This window comes from Electrophorus electricus, chromosome 1, assembly GCF_041902795.1.
Source record: "Electrophorus electricus isolate QZ-2024a chromosome 1, ASM4190279v1, whole genome shotgun sequence".
Classification (NCBI taxonomy): domain Eukaryota; kingdom Metazoa; phylum Chordata; class Actinopteri; order Gymnotiformes; family Gymnotidae; genus Electrophorus; species Electrophorus electricus.
In genome coordinates, this window is record NC_137497.1 from 1,317,593 (window position 1) to 1,331,860 (window position 14,268).

Sequence of the window (14,268 nt, forward strand, 5' to 3'; positions counted from 1 at the left end):
CATGCACATTTCAGTCTCTACCACAGCTACAGTGTCTCCGCAAAGCCACGCCTCTTTCTTCAGAGGAACCTACACAACACAAGCAGCACTTATATACGGGGGTGGGTCAACACACGTTACGCTCCGCAGGGAGATCGACTTGCCTGGCACGAATTTGAATTAAGGGGAACAATGTTCAGAAGGGCATGGCAGCTGTGCTGACCAAAGTAAACTTTAAGGCCAAAAGTTGCAACCAGATGTGTTCAGATTTGACAGTTTGGCCTGTTCACTGTAGTGCTGTTTTCATATGGCAGAGCTGCATCATCCTTTGTAGGGAAAAAGATGAGGACAAAGGGGGGCTATAAGTGCTTCTAAGCGCTCAGCAGTGTTTTATGTAAAGGTCGTATTATTTCTAGAGGGTCAGCCACGCAGTTAGAAAAGCTTCCGCGGGAGAGAGCCCGTCTACTGCTGGCTACTGGTCAGGCATTTGACCCTCCTCCTCTTATCGGAAGAATCTGGTCCGAGAACGATGACTGGCGGGCAAATGAACAGGCTCAAAAAAAAAAAGAAGTAATGAGGTTGGAATAGAACTACATGCAGGAAACCGAACACAGCAGACTAGTTTTGTCTCCGGTATGGTCAAAATCTAAGAGACGCACAGCTGACTACAGAGCGGTCCTGCGATTTAAGAAGGTTGGTCAGAAAGCACAGGTGAATGAGCCCCTGGGCTGTTGACGCAGACCGCTTGGACAAATGTTCCCTCCCTCATCCTTGGGGAGAATTTTTTGTCAGTATCATCACCATCAGCACATAAAGCTTCTCTGAAATATTAGCTGACTACACAGAAATGGTTTGACATTGCTGCATCAGAATACAGTGACGTGATAAATAATGGATGAGACCCAGGAAGCTGACTTCCCTTGCATGTGCATGCGTGCGAGAGAGACATGAGCCGTGCTTGCTTAAGCGCGTTCATGTGCTTCGGCTTTCAGTACTGTGGTCTCGTATGTGAAAAAACAAAACAAAAAAACTATAGAAACCAGCCTTTCACACTTACAAAGTGGTCTCCCCCTTTATAAGTCAAATGCCTGGTTATATAGCTTCCAACGAGGCATCTGCTCCTCACTGAAGCCAGAACTCTGGGCACTTAATTAAACCAAACAAACGAGTAAATGAACTGCACTCACAGGGAACGAAAGTGGCATAAGAAAGGAGTGCAAAATAGGGGCTTTACATTAGCAGTCTCACCTTGACTCCTCTTGTTCAAAGATAAACAAACAATAAATCATCATCTGATTGTGGTGCACAAAGTACGCTCGCCGTCCAAAGGAAATTTGACTTGCCTTTGAGAATCAGGCATGTTTATCATCAAAAGGAAGCAATGCAGTTTGTCACTGCGTCAGTAGATTCATGACACGAGGCGGATTAGTGCCTCCCAGCTCCGTGTTATTAATCTGCTTTTGGCTTTGTGTTGGCTGTTTGCTATCACCTTGTTTAAAGGCCATAGTGAAGTTTGGGCAGAAATTGCCAAATGTCTTCTAGAAAAATTATTTACAGCACTTTCAGCCTGCTTGGAAACAAAGATGTTTTGTACACATTTGTCCCATTTCAGATAATTAGAAAATGAGGGCCAAAATCATCCTAAAATATCAGCTGCATGTAAAACAACTATAATATTGATCAGATCCAGTTAGACCAGGTTAGAGGAGAGGAACTGGCCATGGTGATTCATTTGGTTAGCCCATACAACGTAGTCAGAGGATAGAGACAACTTACATCAAATATACAAATGACAACCCCTTGTGCTGTCAGCCATGTCTGATTCTGATCACCAGTGATACCAAACAGACTGATGTACAAAATGTTTTATTACACTTAGAAACAGATGCCTCACGCTGAACTGAAGTGCTGATATGCACGGCTTTAGCGGTGGAGGACTCCTTAATAATGAAATGAAAATATAGTAGAGAATTTAAAATACCCATATGCGGGGAGGGGGGGGGGCGGGGAATTACACTAGAAATCAGGACTGGATGCCAGTCCATAAACTTCAGTATTCACACACAGCACTGAGCAAAGCCTAGAATATAAACTACTTCAGTGAAACAGCAAGGGTTGGAGAACTGAGCCACTCTCTACTAAGGAGCAGACGCTAAAGCTGCTCAGCTGAGCAAAGACCATGGTGGGGGGTTGAATGGAGCAACCTGACTGTCTCCTCCCTCTGCTGTTAAGGCTCACTCTTCCACCGGCTCTTCCCCTTCCTTTCCCCTCTTGTCTTGTTAGTCCCAGAGTTTGATTTGTCCGTCCCAGCCGCAGGTGATGACCTTGGAGGTCTCGTGGGGGTGCCAGAGGGCGCTGATGCACACCTTGTCGTGTGCCTTGATTCGGTGGTACAGCTTGGTGGTCTTCCAGTCCCAGATGTTCAGCTTCCCGTCAGCATCACCAGACACCACATAACTACAGTTGGGGGCGATGAGACAAGCACATTATGGCAGCACAGCACAATGATACTGCGTCCACTTTAGACTTACGGTAGATCCATTACTGGAAAGAGAGTCATGTGACTGAGGAGAGCACTTACCTCATATCGGGAGAAAAGTCCACCTGGCAGGCATACCCGGCAACCATGTGGCCCTTAAACACTTTCTTCTTGCTGAGCCTGAACCGATTCTGGGCTCCGAATATCAGGATCTGATTATCCATGGACTGACAGGCTAGCCATTTGCCTACAAGAAAGCAAGCAGACATACAGATAAAGATATCCAGTTCAAAACTGTGCAGTGGTGAACTAAACTTTGTAATGGTAGCAGCGCTGTTTCTAAAGCCAGCTGAGTATCTGATGTGCTCTCGACTCAGACGTCTGCCCACGTGAAGAGGAAGGCAAGGGCATGTAAACAGATCAGCACACAAAATCCCCCTCAAAAGAGAACAAGCACATGTGAAGGAGCAGAAAAAAGCAACCTCCACCTGCCTTGATACACGTGGCTGTCAGCGAGATCAAAGGTGGCGTTTGCCACTGAAGTAGCGATCCCTTTGATCAGCTCGAGTTGGCACTCGAGTGTGTACTTCAACCGCAAAACAGCTGCTTTTCATCTATTGTGCGTTCTTCAGGAGGCGGCTCCCTGCTCAGTCTGCATGAGCCCCACATTAGGCCCACTAGATAGTCAGTTAAAACTTGCACCAGCCTGCCTGGCTCCCCCTAACGGCGTACGGGCCCAAGCCCTTCAATGCACGCTTTAAAGGAAAATAGAAATTGAAAACAAAAGAAAATAGACTCCAATATATATAAATAAATAAGAAAAGAAAGAATAATGGAAGAAAGGTGAGGAAGAGTTCATTTTTCTGCCTCTTTTCCATTTCGTTCCTACAGTTGGTCTTTATGTGAGTGAGAGAGTACATAAGATTTCCATAAATTATGCACTACCAGGAAGGAAACAAGATGTGTAAAAACAAAATCTGAGAACTCCGCATGAGACACTGGGGGAAAGAGAAATGGAGTCGAAAAATATTATTTGAAAGGCAAAAAATGCGCACAACTACTCACTTTGGGGAGTGCAAGCCACAAAGAATTTAATGGAAGTCTGAAAGTGGAAAGTAAAGTGGGTGTGTGCATGTGCATGCAGAGGAGGTATTGTACCAGTGAAGCAATGCCCAAGCAAAAGCACACTCACCACTGGGTGATAACGTCACCGCAGGCATCGAATGCATACTGGGCTCCACAATGTACTTGAAATCCACTGGAATGTCCCTAAAAAAACGAGAGGAGGTGTTTATGAAAACCAGACACCTTCAGTTCATGCAATGAGCGCATTTAATGTTTAGCACCAAACTATGGTGTAGAGGAAGCAGACCGGGCCACTCGACCTGCACAAACAAGTGCAAATGATGTGGAGCTACATTTTTAAATATTTGAGCCTCAAACTTATTTTATTGTGGTTTTCCTCCTTTCCTTTCTGTTCTGGCTGTGTAACTAAACACTCCTGATTAGCCAGTGCCACTCTGTTGACAAAGAAGGTAAATTTGTCATCTTTCCTACCCCAAAGAGAGACAGTGGGTTTTGTAGTCCTTCCCAGACTACAAAACGCAAATACTGGCAGAAGCTACAAAATCTACTGAGAAAAATGTAGCTTGTAAGACAATGATACTGCAGTCCAGTCTTATCCTCATCCATCTCACAACCTAGGGAGCACGTCAGTGTGGAGTGACTCAAAAAAAAAAAAAAAATCTCCAGAAAGTGGAGATTTAAACAGTTAAGACAGTGTATTGATGTGAAAATTCATCAAAAGGCAATGTCGCACAGAAGTTAACAGCAAATTAATGTATCATAGCTAATGACACTAGGACAACAAAAAAGAAAATGTGAAAAAGTTCATGTTCTCCTTGATCCATTACACTACTAACAAATCAGATTAATATATTCTCCAAGAGAACTGTACTGCCTGCCTTAAAGTGATATTGGTTTTAGATAAAATTTTCTGACAAAAATGACTAATTACTTACAATGGAAGCTCCAAGTTTACTTTTTATCCAGAAAATTAATTCAAGTACCATTGGTCAGACTGTAAATCAGATGAAAAGCTATGAAAATAATTACCAAAGAGTATTCTAAAGGAAATTAGGGCTAAAGTTGTAGGGATGCACAAGATAGGGCAAAGTCACACAAAATAGTATTCAAGTGTTTGGATATAGCACTAAGTGCTACTGGATCAACTGTGAGGAAATGGAGCTGCATCATGCTTAGACATGGCCGAACCCAAAAACTGCTACATTCATCACATCTGACAGTAATTGCCCTGTGCCACACACTACACGATACATGGTATTTAATGCCTATTTAAAAAGTTACCGTGGGAATAATTAGTGCCCCAGTGTCAAACTACCACCAAGGCCTAAGCTGAAAGCCAATCAATATCTACATGTAAATAAGTCCACTCTAAAGACTCTCGCCAAGAGACAGATAACTGACTAGCCCCAGGTGTTTTATATTTTTTGCAGAGGGGTCTGAATACTAGACACCCAAGACAACAGACAAATCCACGTTATGGCCCAGAGCAATGGAGACTCCTCAAGCAGGGAGGTCTCATGGCAAAGAACTTATTTACCTCGGTTCTGCATGCAATTACAATATTAAAACAGTGCATTTGCTTAATGTCTTTTACAGATTATACTGCACACAGATGTTGACATGGCCAGCTGGAGCGTGTCTATACACACAGTTTAAGTCAATGTTTTGCATTTGAAAATGAAACATTTTAAATATGCATCTAAAAACTTTCCCCATATGCACTGAATCCAACTACTGCTGGCCAATTCTGCATTCGACTCACACATTAACCAGCAACCCATCAAGTTCAGTGTGGTCACATACAACACACCGAGTTAAAATCAATATGAGAAACAAAAGGTTGTTCATTCATATGTGAATGTGGCACCGCCCACTCACCACTCCCACACGCGCAAGCTCTTGTCATCGGAGGTGCTGACGAAGCGGCGGTTCTCGTCCACAAACGTGATGGTGTTGACGGCTCCCAGGTGGCGGTCGTACTCCTGTACCACCTCCCCAGAGCGGATGTCCCACTAGGTAGGTGACAGCGGGGCAGGAACAGGGCTTTATTCTCCACACACACACACACACAAACACACACACAATCTCTAATGTATCCCTACGGTAGCAGATCAGATGATGACTTTTGGTCTCTGCCTGTGACAGAGACTGATGAGATGGAGCTGGAGGCTGAGGGAAGGAGAGGTGAGTAGTTTTTCAGCTTTGATTATTTACTCCCATCATGTTTGCTGCTGAAGGACTGCACTAATTCGCTCTCCTCCTCAACTTCTCCCTCATGTGAATCTATCCATCCTTCAGTACCCCTCCTCCTCACATTGCACATACACACACAAACACTCTCTCCTTCTATTGAGGGAAGCACAGAGCGTGAAATAAGGTCTTGTCTTCAGATTTACTGAGGGTAACCAAGGCTTCTCTTGGGTGTGGGTTTGGGGATGTGCGAGCATGCATGTGTGGACAGTCTAACACCTAAAAACTAACAGCAAGATGAACGCTAAGGACAGTCTTAGGCAGTCTATCTCAGGCATGTGCACACGTACACCCCCCCCATGCATGCATATAGCTTACCTGCACAATCTTCTTGTCCGACATTCCGGCAACAAACAGGTTTTGTCTGTCCTCGTCTGGGTTAAACTTTACACAGTAGGGGACTTTCCTGTTAGTGAACCTGGAGATGCACTGACCTGAAGGCAGAAGGAATTCTGTCAAGAGTGGCCAGCAGACACGAACATCCTCCACCCCTCAACCTCTTTCAGCACACAGGAGGTGCACTCCTCTCCCCAGAGGAGTACGGGGTTGGAAGGAAGCAGGCCGCCTGAGTGAGTGAATCATAAGCTCAGACACGGATGGCACTGATCAAAGCACAGCGGTGCGAGTTACCCCACATCCGGTTTCAGAATCTGACCCAAGAACAACCCTGTGCGCCCTGTACGAGTGGCTCCTCCTAGTGGAGGAGCAGAGAGAAGGGACGAGTATATGCTGGTGAAGGAGACTCCCATCCGTACAGAGACGTGACTGGCAGAGTGCATGACTGGCAGAGTGCTTCTTTAAAGACCCCAACTACAGAAAAGTTGCATGCCAACTCAATGTGAGAGAAACACTTGGAAGCTAGGGAGGCACAGAAAACAGGTTGGTCTCCAAAAGGTGTGTGCGTGGTGCTCACCTGTCTCAGAGTCCCACAGCTTGAGGTAGCGATCGTAACCGGCGCTGAGGAATTGAGTTCCAGCGTTGTTGAAGCAGATGTCGCGCACTGCCTTACTGTGACCTGCAGCAAGGAGAAGGGCCATGGAGAAAGCAAGCCATTAGCATTTGCCTTCATCTGTTCTGACACTGTTGTGTCCCGGACAAGCACATATAATAAGGTAGACTGAGATCACCAGCGGAAAACGACATGACAACAAGAAGTATAATGTGACAGTACATGTGAGAGAGAACGCGAAAGAGAGAGATACACCGACAGAGTATCCTGCTCTATTCTTTTCTATTTGTACATGCAACATGTGTGACAGTTATGAGACAAAACTTGCTGTGGACCACCCAGCACTGGTTTGGAGGGGTTTCTGCAACAGCTGGCGAATGTAACCGGGACGGTGCCCCACAGATACTGGCTTGGGTAGCAGGGACCCCTTAACGACGCCTCCAGTGAGCCGGTGCTCATGCTGCGGGGCTCGATCGCCCGGCAACCGCCTCATTGTTGAATAATACACGATGGATGGATCTCGACAAGCACAACCGGACCAGTAGAAAAGCCCGTTTCGACTTTACTCCACTTCGTCTATAGGCTGGGAAAACATCAGAAGATTCTGTACACGTTACCTGCACGCTCCCTTAGAAACCATAACACAAGCAAAAACATTCTGGTGGTATCTGACAAAGCTCAATAAAGAGAACAGAGGAGGGAGAGACAGAGGGAAGCAGGGAAAGAGGGAGAGACATTGATCAGAGGGCACCGTGTTCTGAGAGCCTTTCATGTTCTCAAGCTCAGTCTCATCAATTCTCTGCCTCGAGGTGCAAACAAAAATAACATCACTATATTCATCTGGAGCACCAGATCTTTCTGCAGGTACATTGCAAACCTGAGTTCTTTTCCTTTAAAATTTGTGCCCTAAATGTCCTTTTACAACAGCATTCTAAGATGGAGTCAAGAGCTTTCTGGATTATGAAACAGCTACTCAGGAAACACCCCTTCTTACCAATAAATGTCCGTAAGCACCTCCTGTCACTGTAGACTTCCCAAAGCTACAAAAGGAAAAAAAAGAGCTTTAAATCCCATGCCAGACAGATATGACAAATGGCAGAAACTGAAAGCAGTGCTAAAATGTCTTCCCAGGAAACAGTGCGTAAATGTTTGCGTGGGTTGGCTGGTGGACACATCCATGATCTCTTCTTAAATTCTGCTTTCAGCTATTTGAAATGATTGTTAGCATGGCTGAAGAAAGCAAAGGCAATCAGCAAGCTAGGGCAAATAGATCAAATTAATCACACTGCAGAGTGGGCTAAGAACAAAATGCTCCAAATTATGAAGATGACCCAACATTTGAACTCTGCTTTGCTGTCCTCTGTGCAGAGCCGCCAATGATAGCCCAATGGTTAAGATACTTTGCTTGTAATCAGAAGGTTGCCAATTCAAGCCCCACTGGTGCCAAATTGCCACTGTTGGGCCCCTGAGCAAGGCCCTTAACTTTCAATTGCTCAAATTGTACTCAGTCAACATTGTAAGTCGCTTCGGATAATATCGTCAGGTAAATGTAAAGCAGGCAGTACTGACCTCTACTGACTATGATATATCTATATGTTTGTCTAAGGGTATCTAAAAATAACTGATATCCAGTCAGGAAGACTTCTAAAAAGAGCCAAGCACAGTAAAACACAAGTCTGTTTTTCCATTATTCAGCTCTCCTTATACAGGCTTCCAAACGTTTCTTGAATGGTTAGGGATCAGATATTGCATGTAGCAACAATTTATTTTGCAAAAGTAAAAATCACTCATCTTAAGGATAGAACCAAGCTATCTGTAACTTATTTTATTCGTATTAGAGGGCAACCGCTATAAGATTTTCAATGGCTGATGGCAATATTTAGAGAGTAGGGAGGCAGATGGGCAATATATAATACTGGTATAACTTTCTGCACCTTATAAAATACAACAATTTAATATTAACAACAAATGCGACCAAAAATTGCAGAATTTAAATGAACATTTAACACTGTTATTGTCTGCATTATCTCTGTTGTAGATCTGCACTCTGTAGTGCACTGATTTAAAAAAAATGTAGCAACTAAATTAGAAAAAAAATGCAACAATTTCCAAAGGCAATTCTTAAACTAACTTTGCCACAGGGGTGAAGGGTGGAGAGGGGGCGATCAGCTAAAGCCGACCGTCACAAAATGGCATTAATCAGTTGATTAATTAGTCGACCACTAATTTGTAACATTATTATTATTGCTATTGCAAAGTGGCCTTAACAGTGAGAAACGTACTACATAAATTAATGATCATATTCCTCACTGAATACCCACATTTGGGAGCCTGTTAGGCGTAGGTATTCGGCATTATGCAACACATCCCTGCCGATACTTATAATAGTGAATGCTTATGAAAAACAATTGCAGACAAAGAGTAATTGCTTAGAAAAATGATTTGTGAACCCCCCCAGCCACCCACCATCCTCAGAAACAGCCATCAGAATGAACACCACTTTGTTTTCCCCAGAGGTATGCTCAATAAGTCTGAGTGTGAGAGATAAAACCTACCTTGATCTTACAGTCCATAGAGCAGGAGAGAAGCAGGTGGCCAGACCCAGGAAACAACTGAATGGCGCTGACACCCTACGAGTGGAAGATGGAGTGGAGAGGAGATGAGCCAACTGTGTGTGTGCACTTCATGTGCAATTAAACACCACCTGCTTTCAAGAGCCATTTACAAGGGCCACGAGGTTAGCTTCTACTCTTTCGCACACTGGCGTCGTGGCCCACAAATGTAATGTTCAGTGCTGCCTTAATTGAGAGCTGCGTCCTGATTATTCTGTGGCTGCGTGGATAAACTAAAACGAGAGTGTTTTCAAGGAACGAATGACTGCACCCAGTGCTGACCACATTTCCTACCGTTAATAGAATGAGCCTGGACTGATGCCTTTTACACCATAACGAACAGTGGAGAAGTGGTAACAGAAGCATCAGGCCTCGACACGGGTACTGAAGTGCTCTACTAACTTCAGTAGCACCCTGACCGGTTTTCTGTACATATTGTATGTAAAATGGGGGCATTTCAACAGCAAGCTCGCTTTGCTAGCTTAAGTGCAAACACTTTTGATTTCACACAGACATAACTGACATCACACAATGTGTTCACATTCAAAGTTTAGATGCCAATATGATGTGACTCCAACAGACATCAACAGCGCCAAGGTTCTGGACTTGGGATTGGCACTGGGAACAGAAAAGAATGTGGGGGAGCTGATCTCAAATCAACATTCTGACACTTGCTAAAATAAAGGAAGTGCTCTGAGGCTGACACACAGATGAAGAGATGAAGAAAGAAAGAAAGAAAGGGATAGAAGAAAGGAGGAGCAAGAAAAGAAGGAGAGAGACGGGTATGTTGACCTCCAGTGCTCCAGAAAACATCGTGAGTGAATATCAGACCAGGCTAAGGAGTTCACAAGTCTAAACGGCAAACACCAATCACGTTGAAAGCAGACATTATGTGAGACAGAGTAAATCTAATCCTAATCAAGACTTGAGCCAATTCATTAACTGCAAAATTAAAACCAAAATTATGTTTGTGTTTCTCTCACTGGCTGATGTTTTAGAACACTGCAAGTTACAAACGGCAGTATTTTTCATATGAACGTCCCAACCACTGCATACGTCCAGGGCCCTCTAATTGTAGCTGATAGCCCTGGTGAACGTACTCTGTGTTCTAACAAATCACAGCTACTCAAACTTCCTGACCAATCACAGACATGCATTCTAACTTTGTAATGTAATACACTACTTACAGTTCATTTAAATTAATACTTGTGACCACAGTACCACTCTAAGATAAATCTACAAACCAATTACATTATAGTATATTGATTGAATATACAATTTCTTTCCCTTTTTTAAAAATAGTTTATAAAGCACCCTTGGCTAGAAAAGTCCAATATAAATGTAACATAATGATTTCATAGAGACTAAACTGAAAACAGGATGTATTCCAGCTCAAGTATTAGTGCAATCTCTATTCAAAATAGCTGAAATTAATATTTTGTTCATATTGTGCCACTTCGTAAAAACACTTACATTCAAAAATGGTACCATGTAGGCAAGTAATTTCTCCGGATATTTTCCACCAAGCATAAAAGCATCCTCCTCTGTAATGCATTTCCCTTTCGCTCTCTCACTCCCAAATACATGAACAAAACTAATTTGTCATTCCATCATCATTATGCACTAGATATCATTATGCATTAGATAATTAATCAGAGTCGGTCTACTCTCACTACATTCCACTCATAAAAGCAGATGCGCACGCATGTGAACATGCGCGCACATGTGAATGCACAAGAACACACACACGCCTCCTCACCTTGGTGTGCCCGGTCCAGACGTGCAGCTGCTTCTTGGGCAGGTAACATTTGTCGGGTATTTCCGCCAAGCGCAGTTTAATGCCCACGTCCTGCGGGACGTGCAGGTACGAGCGGCCCTGGTAGTCATACGTGTCTTTGACTGTGGAGCGAAGACACATCAAAGGGTGAGGAAAGAGGCTTTTAGCCATTTCAACAAAAAGAAAATCAGAGAAACTTGAGAGAGATTATGTTAGTCCTGCTAGCTTTAAGAAAGTAATGGGAGCTGAACAAATTCATGCTGTGGACAAAAGTAAATCCGACTTTGTGAAGCGTAATGGGTTGGAACAGCTGCCATGTGTCTTACCGTGTAGAATGGTTTTCTCCTCAGCAAAGGCCTCTTCCTCATTCTTGCCTCTTTTCTGCCTCTTTGCTGTGATTTCGTCCAGCTCCTTCTGCTCCTCCTATCAAACAGAATATGACAGAGTGGGATCCTCAAAGTGCAGTTGAAGTAAATGATATATAAACGCGCTGCCTAGGCTAAACCTAGCCTTTATGTTGTGAAGTAACGGCTAACAAATTTGGATTAGACAGCCTGCCACAAGGTGCAAAGCAAGCAAAGATAAAAACAAAAACAAACAAAAAAGCCCAAGTGATTATCATAGAGTGTAAGGAACCCATGTGGGCAAACTCTGACCTCTGAAGGTTTGGCCACGTCCTTCTCATCCTGATACTTGGCCCAGGGCCCCAAGAAGCTGTCGATCTCTGATGCGTCTCCCCCTTTCACCCGCTTCCTCTTCTCCTTCTTTAGGCCCGACTCAAACACGGTCAACCCTGTGGAGAACAGATGTGCACAGCTGCAAAGAACTGTCCAAGCAGCAACAGGGAAGGTGGGATGGGGTGGTTGTAGCTTCAGGCAGACCCACAACCAATTGCAACCAATGAGCAGAGAAAAACCAGGTCATGTCTAGTACCTTTCTTTTTCTCTGCTTCCTCCACTGCTACTATGTAGCTGCTGGATGAGACTTGACTGCTGTCCACAGATGGTCTAACGCATACCCTATTAAAATATAGTGAGCATCTCGTGCTCGGAAATAAAGATTTAAACTAAGTATGAATATTTCATAATACTCACTATAACTAGTGTGGTGAGAATACTGACAAGACTGGCTATTGCACCATGATCAAATCATTCTGAGACACAAATTCTCTTTAGTAAATGTAAAATATGCATGTCCCTTACCGAAAGTGGAAAACGTCCTTCTTTGTTGTTCAAACATGAAATCGTTGACATGGGCGGGCTCAGCATATCCAGAAAGCATGTTCCTTGGCGCAGCCATTTGCTGCGTTTTGAATGGATTAACTGGTCCAAACTACAACACACAGAGGACGGTGCTTTACGTTAAACAAAACACTGAAATGGTTCCTTTACCACATATAAACTCTCTTGACCGTGACCTTACCTCGGGTGCAAACATGGTTTCGTAAGTAGGGTTGTAGAGGAGCTCTTTGAGTGAGGGATCAATGTGTGTGCCCGTCTCAACATCTTCCTGCAATACAGCAACACGAAGACATTGTAAATTAACAATCTAGATGGCCAACGAACGCTGGTTATTTAAGAAGTCAGGAAATAACGAAGCTAGGCAACATTAATGAAGGATATTATTAAGATAGCCACTTAGCTAGCTACTTTGCAAACTATTTACACATTGTGTTACTTCATGATATTCTTAGTTACGCTAGCGTTGTTGTCTTTTAGGTGGCACACCACACTTCATGTCACCGTATATGAGTCCTATATAAAGGTTTTAAACATAACCACACGAGGAAACTCGCGTCAAATAAAATTTAGCTAGGTAGCGTTAACTAGCTGAGCAAGTTATTTAGCTAGGTTAGCTAACTAGCTAATCGAGCTGCCGTTAGCGAGTAAGCTAGTTAGCGTTAGCTACCCAGACATGCTAGCCGACATGTACCATACCTTGACGGCGACCTCAGGTGCTGAATTAAGAACAGATAAACTCGTCTTTCTTACAGATTTTAAAGGCTGAAGATGTGAGACTGCGTCTGGGTCTACTTTCTCGGGACTTGTATTGGGCTGATTCATTTTCTGATTCTGAATCACTCCCGTATGCAGCGAGACAACCTGCCACTATCGGCATCTTGAGTGTTGTTGGTGTTCGTCACGAACATTAATATCATTCATTAATGTTGCCTAGCTTCGTTATTTCCTGACTTTTGATTTTGAACTTTGAAGAATACAACAGCTTTGATTAAATGATAGAATATGATTTATTAATTCAAAGGAATTCTGTTTTCACTTTTATAACCACGTTGAGATCTTTTTTTTTTCAGTTTCAGACTTTTGGTCTTTATTTGACATGGTGGGTTTGCGATCAACTGAAAGTGCAGATCAACAGACACTTTACAGTGTGAGGTTTCTCACTTCATGGAAGCTCTGAGTGCAGCATAACATCTGCTTGTGATGGCGTCCACTCCACCAGAACAACCTGTTGGCACCAGCGCTGCTTAGAGAAGGACTTCAAATTATTTAAATAAAGAATCTGTAAATGGTTGAAATTATCAAATTACTCAAAAAAAAGAAGAATACAGCAGCTGACGTCCAGTATAACATTTATTTAACATAAAAATAAGATTCTACATCTTTAACTGACAGCTAATGCTCCAATCACTGAGGAATGAGTACCAGGGTGAGCCACATCTATTTGCTGATCATACTTTAGTGGAAAGCCAAACTTCTGTACTGCCTCTAAGAAGAAGGAGCTCAATTACTCTAGTTAGTACAGTGAGAGCACATTATCAGACTATATTCAATATTACATTGTTACATAAAAAACGAACCTATAACTTTGGCTTCAAGGTTCATATTCATCATATTAACCCTAAGACATCGCAGCACATCAACTGCATATATTTAGCTAATAAATAATGACAAATAATAAATCAATTACACAACACACAACACATACTAACACAACAACTCAATGCTCTTCATACAACACAGACTAACACAACACACACAGCTCTTCACACAACACAGACTAACACAACAACTCACTGCTCTTCACACAGCACAGACTAACACAACACACACAGCTCTTCACACAACACAGACTAACACAACATACACAGCTCTTCACTCAACACAGACTAACACAA

At 43.2% G+C, this 14,268-nt stretch overlaps 1 pseudogene across 1 annotated transcript; it reads right to left on the reverse strand.

Moving 5' to 3' along the window:
- Positions 1–1,829: 1,829 nt before the first annotated feature.
- LOC118240081 (pre-mRNA-processing factor 17-like) lies at positions 1,830–13,255 on the reverse strand (annotated as a pseudogene). Its single transcript, XR_014123447.1, has 15 exons — positions 13,070–13,255; positions 12,555–12,641; positions 12,335–12,464; positions 12,066–12,151; positions 11,789–11,925; positions 11,459–11,555; positions 11,115–11,254; positions 9,299–9,373; positions 7,738–7,783; positions 6,708–6,809; positions 6,113–6,228; positions 5,423–5,556; positions 3,651–3,727; positions 2,561–2,705; positions 1,830–2,436 (listed from the first exon to the last, which is right to left on the reverse strand). The product of XR_014123447.1 is annotated as a pre-mRNA-processing factor 17-like (transcript).
- Positions 13,256–14,268: the final 1,013 nt, after the last annotated feature.